General features: G+C 40.8%; 1 long non-coding RNA gene across 2 annotated transcripts; it reads right to left on the reverse strand.

Moving 5' to 3' along the window:
- Nucleotides 1–3012: 3012 nt before the first annotated feature.
- On the reverse strand, nucleotides 3013–7615 carry LOC107975082 (uncharacterized). Of its 2 annotated transcripts, none has more exons than XR_001718300.3 (3): nucleotides 7297–7615; nucleotides 5250–5393; nucleotides 3013–4854 (listed from the first exon to the last, which is right to left on the reverse strand). It is a non-coding gene; the product is annotated as an uncharacterized LOC107975082 (long non-coding RNA). The 2 variants fall into 2 exon arrangements; XR_001718301.4 differs by having other exon boundaries at nucleotides 7475–7614.
- Between the last annotated feature and the right edge of the window lie 592 nt (nucleotides 7616–8207).

Genomic DNA, 8207 nt, shown 5'->3' on the forward strand with positions numbered 1-8207 from the left:
TCCACCTGCCCCAGCCTCCCAAAGTGCTGGGATTACAGGCATGAGCCGCTGCACCCGGCTCCATTCCTTTTCTCTGCGACAAACCTGCGTGGTGATAGGTCCACTCCCTTGACTAGTTTAATTCTGAAGCTTATTGATGGATTCCTCAAACAGATCTTGTGGACCAAATTATTCTATTTTTCTGTAGAGCCTGGCGATTTGAGATAATCTATCTGCACAGTTTTGTAGTGTTTGCTTCCATCACTCAAGAGTAAGACAATATGTCAGAGTTATCTTGATGGAGGGATAAGAGAGAAATAGTTTGGAGACAGAGCAGAAAACCTTTCTAGTGTACTTGGTAATGAGTTTACTGCAGACTGACATATAGGGGACATCAGGGCATTTCCTTAGATGATGCATTTCTGTCCAAGTAATAGGGTGCACAGGAGCCCAAGGCTTAAAGACAAAATAACCTGAATTTGTGTCCTTGTTCTGCCCTTACTTAGTGACACTGGGCAGATTACCTAACCTCTCTGAGCCTCCACTTAATTATTTGTGAAAATGTAGTGATACTTCCCATACTACCCACCACAGTGGGTTACTGCAAAGATCAAATGGGATAATGTAATGCACTTGTCAGTGATAAAGCTCTATACAAATGTAGAGAGTATGTTTGTAATAATTATATTCCTCCTCTCCACAAAAGCAAACACAACCTGGAAGAGAAACAGGCATTTTCATAGAATGAGGTCAAATGATCACTATAAGTTTCTTGAAGGAGAGGAAAACCCCGAAGCATTATTGTTTTCTTTTTTTCTTTTCTTTTCTTTTTTTTTTTTTTGAGGTAGAGTCTCACTCTGTCACCCAAGCTGGAGTGCAATGGCATGGTCTCACCTCACTGCAACCTCTGCCTCCTGGGTTCAAGTGGTTCTCCCACCTCAGCCTCCCTAGTAGCTGGGACTACAGGCGTCTGCCACCACACTTGGCTAATTTTTGTATTTTTTTTTTTTTAGTAGAGACGGGGTTTCACTATGTTGGCTGCGCTGGTCTCGAACTCCTGACCTCGTGATCCACCTGCGTTGGCCTCCCAAAGTGCTGGGATTACAAGCCTGAGCCACCGCACCCGGCACATTATTGTTTTCTTAGATGTGATTTTAATTTTGTTTGCTAGGCAATAAACTGGTGAAATAATTAACCAGCAATAATTGCTCTTCAGTTAGGCTCTAATATGACCACTGAGCAGAGCATCTAAGAGACTTAAAATTGAGTTGCTTTAGGTGTATACCATTCTTACCCATTTAAATTGTAGTTTTAAAGATGGGTTATGAGTTGGCTTGCCAGTCAAAGCCTTGCTTGGGGTCGTATTTCTCTGCACTTTCATCTTTAATCATCAGCTAGATTAGTCTTCTGGTTGAGTATAGAAGCCAGAGAGACCTAGGTTTATAGAAGGAGTGCTATTAACTGTGTGTGACCTTGGACCAAAGATTAGATCCCTCTCTTTATCAGTAATATGAATTCAAGTGAAATTGTTAATTTACCACCTACACTGTCAAATTATTTGGATATCTGCCTTTAAGTAGTAATGTTACAATATATAGTACACACAAGAGAGTTGGTATCCTTGTCTGTAAATTGAGAAGTTCACAGAAAGGGTTGATGAAGGTCTGATCAGGGGCGAAATTGTTTTGTTCTAAAATATATCATTGGTAGCAAGCAGTTTAGGTTTGGATGAAACCAAAAGCCAGTTCGCATGTGTGCAGTTCTATACCCCAGGTCTTAGTTTGGGCAATGTACTTTTGTGACTTAGGATAATTATAAGGTCTCAAGGCTACTGTGAGGATCAGATGATACTAACTGTATGAGAAAATGCTTTGGAAATTGTAATGTTCTGTGCAAACTTTGTTGTCAGTTGTATAGACCACAGTGGAGGAGGTGGTGGTAGTAGAAAGGAAAGGATGTGTTTGTCAAGCTTGAAAACTTGTGTTTAGGAATATTTTCAGCTAGTACCTGGACAGTGCTTGTAAAAAAAATTTCTTAAAAATTTCCTTTTAGCGGGGTGCAGTGGCTCACACCTGTAATCCCAGCACTTTGGGAGGCCGAGGTGGGCGGATCACCAGGTTAGGAGATCGAGACCATCCTGGCTAACACCATGAAACCCCATCTCTACAAAAAAATATAAAAAAATTAGCCAGGCGTGATGGTGCATGCCTGTAATCCCAGCTATTCGGGAGGCTGAGTCAGGAGAATCTCTTGAACGCAGGAGGCAGAGGTTGCGGTGGGCCGAGATTGCTCCATCGCACTCCAGCCTGGGTGACACAGCGAGACTCCTTCTCAAAAAAAATTAAAAAAAAAAAAAAAATTCCTTCTAGACTGCATGGATCTCACACTACTCCACTCTTGGAACACACAGCCATGAATTGAATCACTGTCTACTTTACATTTTAGCAATTCAGTTTTATATGGTGACATTTACAAAATTGTCCCTTAAATCTGGGAGAGCCAATGCAATGACTTCAGATAGCACAGTGGGGAGAATCTTAATGGAAACCCAGCCAATGATTAGATTAGGTGACAGGAAGGGGGTCAAATGGATTAGGGGAAAATGAGGAAGGAAGTGAGTTGAGTCATTATGCTTTTACTTACAGTATATTTTTACAGTTGATTCTGTGGGTAGTATGTTGTTTAATTCATTACAGCTTTCAAGGACCAATTTTAGATTAAAAGCATGAATGATTGAAGCTCTAACCAAACTCTAATCCTAGATACTAGAAACCGATGACTTTTTAATGTCTTTTAATCTGAAATAGATTATGGCTTTTCTGTAGCTTTGGACTGTTCAAATGTTTATTTCCTTTAAAATACCAACGGCTTACTTCACCCTCTTTGCAAACTTCTAAAGGGGTTGCTTCCTGCCGTTTAATATAGGATATTGACTTTCTAAAGAGTGTGCCTGTTTTAAAGAGACTTACATTAGAAATTTGATGTCTGAAGCTTGTCACTCTTTTATTAAGAATTTAAACATTGTATCTGATTACAATTACAATGCATAACCTTTGTAAAACCTTATTACTTATGTTTATCTTACTTGCATCCAATGATATGTCAATTACTACATTCAGTCATTGCCCTGAAAAATAACTCTAAGGAATTTATTAAATGGTGCTTTTTCCTTGATTTCCACATTGCGCCTTTTGTGGCTGATTTCATGTAGCCCTTTACCTGGAAGTCAGGCTTGGGAGTGATCTTGGCCAGCTCTTGTGAGTGGGGCCAGGTGAAGGGTACATTCCTCTTTCTTTCCCTCTGCGTGCTTGGCGGCTTCTGGAGCAGGTTAGCCTCACAAGTTTCTTTTGTTCTTGCTCTAAAATTCGTGGATGTTCATTAATTCCGATGTGTTTAAGCAGCCTGCAGTTTTTTCTACTGACCCATGCGTGGTGGCCACTTTGAGAGGGAAGTTAATATTATTCTCATTTTTTGATTTAGTCTATAATTTGACTAAGTCTTCGGAGTAGATTTCTTTGTCCACCCTATTTAAAATAGCAATATTGTCCCTCTAATACTTTGTCATTCTCTGTCCCTTTTACCCTGCCTTATTTTTCTTCGGAGCGCTTAAACGTATCTGATGTTATACTAAATATTTGTTTGCTGACTGATTTACTGTTGGCCGGTCTCCTAGAATGTAAACATTGTAGGCAACAACTTTGACTCTGTTCATTCAGAAGAGCACTCGGCCTGGCAAATACACAAGTATTTGTTGGATTGATTAATTAATTAAATTTAATGCCATGAAACACACCAATCAAGGAGATAGATCCCCCTAAGGTTAAGCTTATTCCAAATTCTAAGTTTGGTATCTTTGAAACCTTGCTCCTTTCTCTCCGGCCTCAGTAACACTATCTTTTGTTGCATGAGAAAAAAAAACTCCCGAAGAACAGTATTTTGGGAGGAAGAGAGGCAAATGAATATGGGTGTCAGGTTATCAAGTAAATATTGGAACAATTTATAGCCTATGATGGGGAATGTTTATTTTGCTTAAATGTGTATTTGGTCTGACCTTGCAGTTAGAGTTACTTAGGAAGTTGCCTAAATGTTAATGAATGTTTATGATGTGGACTATAAACTGAAAGCACTTAAAATATAAATATTTAAGCCATATGTTAAAAAATAACCAGAGCATTTGCAGCTATTTTGGATTGTGGAGGGAAATTGCCTGATTTATTGATAGAGCTGGGAATTTGGAGTCCTGAGTTCTAGTTCCATTCCTGCTTTTGGCAGCACTTCACAAAATGTCTATGTTTAATAAATGTTTAATAGGACAGTATTAATCCTTTTAAAAATAATATCTTTGTATCGCTTAGACTTTTTTTGTGCTCCAATTTCTCCAGCTTTTTTTTTTTTTTTTTTTTTTTTTTTTGAGATAGAGTCTCACTCTGTCAACCCAGGCTGGAGTGCAGTGGCAGGATCTTGGCTTACTGCAAGCTCTACCTCCCGGGTTCAAGCAATTCTCTTGCCTTAGCTTCCTGAGTAGCTGGGATTGCAGGTGCATGTCACCACGCCTGGCTAACTTTTGTATTTTTAGTAGAGACGGGATTTCACCATGTTGGCCAGGCTGGTCTCAAACCCCTGACCTCAAATGATCCACCCGCCTTGGCCTCCCAAAGTGCTGGGATTACAGGCATGAGCCACCTCGCCCGGCCCCAGTTTCTCCAACTTTATTGATATTTTGTTAGCTTGCTCCTCAGGGTTTTCTTTAAAAAAAAAAAAAAGCCAGAAGTTTCCCACGTGTGTGTGTGTGTGTATTTGCAGGGAGTTTGATTCCATCTTCTCATTAGTGCCTCATTAATAGATTTTTCTGCCTCACATTTGTTTAAGCTTCACCTGAAAAAACAAAGTAATGTCGTACTTAAAATATAGTATAACTGTACCTCATGTAGTAAACGTAATTTATAAAGAACCGAACTAGATGAATTTTGATGGGGAAAGGGGAATGTTGTTTCCAATGAAAGTAACCAAAGATGAGAGCTTTGTTCTCCCAAGCACAGAGGCTGGACCTGGATAAATCTTGAAAGCAAGCAACTAGGCACAAACCAGGTGCCTATTGAAAGAGGTCCCTTTACCACCATTAGTGTTATCAGGGCTTTTATGTCAAACTTCTGTCTGTACTGTGCTGGGTGAATTTTTAACTGAACAGGCTTTACAATTGGAGCAATGGAATAGACTATAAACAAGGGCTAAAACCACTTCAGAATTCCAGAGGCCTGACTCAGCCCCACCTCTCAGTTGGCTCTTTCCATGCACTCATCTCTCTGCGGGGCTTTCTCGAGGTGTGGTCCTGGGACCACCGGTATCCGATCACTTGTGGCACTTGTTAAAGCTGCTAATTCCTGGTTTCGACTGTAGACCTGCTGAATCAGAAACTGTTGGGGAAGAGTCTTGAAATGTTCATTTTTAACAAGCACCTATCAGGTGATTCTTAGGCACATTAAAATTCGAGAGCCTGTGATATATTCCCAGATTAGTACTGTCACATCTCTTAAGGTGGCACTTTATTTTACTTTTATTTTTTAACTTTTATTTATTTATTTATTTATTTATTTTTTTGAGACCGAGTCATACTCTGTCTCCAAGGCTGGAGTGCAGTGGTGCGATCTCGGCTCACTGCATCCTGAGGCGATTCTCCTGCCTCAGCTCCTTGAGTAGCTCGAACTACAGGCATGCGCCACCATGCCTGGCTAATTTTTGTATATTTAGAGAGACAGGGTTTCGCCATATTGGCCAAGCTTGTCTCAAACTACTGACCTCAGGTGATCTGCCTGCCTTGGCCTCCCAAAATGCTGGGATTACAGGTGTGAGCCGCTGCACCCAGCTGGCACTTGATTTTATATCTTTTCTGGATTGTGCCATGCTATGAGTGGAGGGGAGAAAACTGAAATATGGAGAAAGATCTTTGTTCTCCTCCAGCTCCAGTTCCTTAATAAAGTTCATAGGAGGAACAGAGAGCCTATACACTCATTTCTTCAATGTGCCTGCTCTTTAGCGGGATATCCTGTATCTACTAGATTTTAACATACTGATTTACATAAGCAAGGACCACTTCGACAGACCATTGAGAAAATCTGTGAGCTTAGCAAGAGCACACCACTGATGCGCGTCACCGCTGGGTGAGGATGTTATCTGGCTGACCAAGCCAGATGCGTTTAATATGCAGGGTGGGTTGGGGCTAACATTTCAGTACTGAGTGTCATTGAGGACTTGTTAATGTGATTGACTGATGTGGAATCTTCTCCCACACAGTATATGGTGGGTCTTACGAGAGAGTTGGGTAAAAATAGTGTGCTAAAGGTTCAAAATGGAACATATGTGGTCAAACCTCTGTGATACTTGTTTCTGAAGACTGTAAGGGTTGGAGTTTCCTGATGTGTGAAATGCAGCTCTACTAATGTAAGGGTATAGTCTGCCTGAGTTTTTCAGGGGTGGGCTCAGGGAGGATGCTTTCAAACCCTTTCAAACAGTTAGGAATTCTGGAGCTTTCAACTAGTCATGGAAAAATTGAGTTTTGTTGTACATTGAGCACCTGTGATGAGAGGGGAAAAGGCAGTTTCATTGGTTTACTTAAGTCAGCAGAGAAGGCTGCTGTGCACAGCTTCCATTGCATCATTCAAAAAGAGAGTTTGTGTGGGAACTTTGCAAGTCAGTTTCCCTGTATGAAGTGATGGAGAGAGTGATTAAGATACTGAACTTTCTCTGTGTTCTTCCCGTTAACCATTGCCGGTTTGTGGGAGATTAAGAAGTTGATGCGTTTTATGGAGAATTAATTTATTTTGATATAGACAGATGGACGGGTCATGAAAATTTGTTGACATACTTTACTAAACTGCTACATTAGATCAAATATTCCAAAAAAAAAAAAGGGGGTTTGAAGAGACCCAGTGACTTACAAGGTATGCTTTTATCACTGATGTGAGAAGACATATGAACACATTGAACTTAAAACAGTAGCAAACCCAGAGCATGGCTCAGCTGTTTGCAGACCAGCAGGGCAGACACAGCTGTGCTTATACATTATGCTTGTAGGAGCTGGGGGCTGTGCTCAGTCTTCATCTCAGAACCCACCCACGACATGTGGATGCAGGGCCGTCTCACAATTTTAGAAGAGATTCACAGTTTTTCTTGGGCCCAATCCTGACTTAAATTCCTATAGCTGCTTTTGGAATATACACCTCTTCGCATTCCTGTTCAAAATTTGGATTCTCTACCTATTTTGTAGGCTTGTGGGAAGGATTAAACCAGACAATATTTATAAAGTTCCCATCCACTTACCGATGCACAATAAATTCTTGGCAAAATGAGTCCCCTCCCCTCCGTGAAAAAATAAAACGTATTGATAGAGGGAAAGGAATTTGTCCCGAGACGCAAAGCACTGGTGCTGTCAGCGGCTTTCTCAGGCTTTTTCCTTCCAGCAGTTTTCACCTGAGACAACCCCAAAGTGTCCTTTTACCTTTTAGTAGGACATGCAGTTGTGAGGGAGAGTCAGGTTTTCCTTGTTTATGCTTCCATAGTTTTTACCCTGCAGACCCTGAATATTTTTGCCCTTAGAACATAAAAAGGAGAGATAATGAAGCAGCCTGTTGTCACTAAGGAATAGAACCTTTACCTGTTGTTCCCATGACAGTGTAACAACACACAGGATCAACATGTGACAAGAATCTTTTTATTCCTTGTAAACCAAGAAACAAAAAGTCATCTTATAAGCTGAGACATTTTAAGAGAACAGGCCCATGGTGTTTTCACCCCTTTGCTCTGTTGTTTTTTGGTTTTTCTTTCTAGGATGGGTAAAGAAACAGGTTATAGAGGTTTCCTGGAACACCTGTGTGAGGATCTCCCTGGATGCTGGGTGTTGGAGAGCTAACGCTGCACAGCCTGTTGGTGGGAAGAGTGAACAGACGGTTGGTTGCATGTTGATAGGAGCTGTGGACGCTCTAGTAAATACAGAGCTCTCCTTAGGGGGAAAATGCTTTAGCTTTAGATGTTTTGACTTTAGATCTTATTGCTGGGGTTTCAGACTTTTAGAGAGGCACAGCTTGACTAAGATTAGCCAAAGCAGCATCTTAATTGAACGAGTAACAGCTATTGGGACAACCAGATATAATTAACTCTGACGTTTTAGAATTCCTTTTCCATTCTTTGATTGGTTCGCTTGCGTTTTGATCCTTAATGATGTGTGCTCAATG

Source organism: Pan troglodytes, chromosome 5, assembly GCF_028858775.2.
Source record: "Pan troglodytes isolate AG18354 chromosome 5, NHGRI_mPanTro3-v2.0_pri, whole genome shotgun sequence".
Classification (NCBI taxonomy): Eukaryota; Metazoa; Chordata; class Mammalia; order Primates; family Hominidae; genus Pan; species Pan troglodytes.